The 685-nt window shown below is 28.6% G+C and overlaps 1 protein-coding gene across 4 annotated transcripts in view; it reads left to right on the plus strand.

Annotated features, from left to right (window-relative positions):
- Window positions 1–685, plus strand: part of LOC119585002 (L-2-hydroxyglutarate dehydrogenase, mitochondrial-like) — a 90150-nt gene that overhangs the window by 65364 nt on the left and 24101 nt on the right. The window lies entirely within an intron of this gene.

A 685-nucleotide genomic window follows, 5' to 3' on the forward strand; every position in this document is an offset into this window, starting at 1 on the left:
GTGAGTATATGGAAAAAAGAAAGAACTATTTTTAAAAGTATTTTGAAATGTTCGTTCAGAATGCAACTAAAGCAAAATAAAGAAAATAAAAGTGCAGAAAACTAAGAAATTCTGGATATGAAAGTGTGTTTGAAGCCAAAAAAGGGAAATGAGTGATCAAAAGAAAATTTTCAATGCCAGATATTTTTTTTTTCTCTTTTTTTCCAAGTGAACATCTCTTACCTCTTATCAGTATTTTGTTCAACATTCCTTACTTTGAGGCAGTCTGCTGTTTTATTGTATCTCAACAAGTATGTTTAAGCCTGTTGTAGCCTAGATATCTGTATCAGGTTGATTTTATTCAATAATTTCCAATGACTTGGTAATATGATTGTTGTCTTAGATGAAAATTAAATTTTATAAAATTGTACTCAACTTAAGTTATGCTAAATCTGTACCCGGTGAGACACAGAATGGATTTGTCATTTGAGTACCTTAAATTATTAAAATACGTTTTGTGACAATTTTTATAATATATTCATTATAATTCATTTTTAATTGTTTTTCATTGTGTTACCTAAAAATCTGGTTTAGGTAATGTCCTATAATATCTCACAAGTATCTCAGGTCATTTACATTTCTCGTGTCCTTGAAATATTTTTCTCTCCTGCTTTTATTTGTCAGTAAGTTCATAATGCCACCTGTT

This window comes from Penaeus monodon, chromosome 19, assembly GCF_015228065.2.
Source record: "Penaeus monodon isolate SGIC_2016 chromosome 19, NSTDA_Pmon_1, whole genome shotgun sequence".
Taxonomy (NCBI): domain Eukaryota; kingdom Metazoa; phylum Arthropoda; class Malacostraca; order Decapoda; family Penaeidae; genus Penaeus; species Penaeus monodon.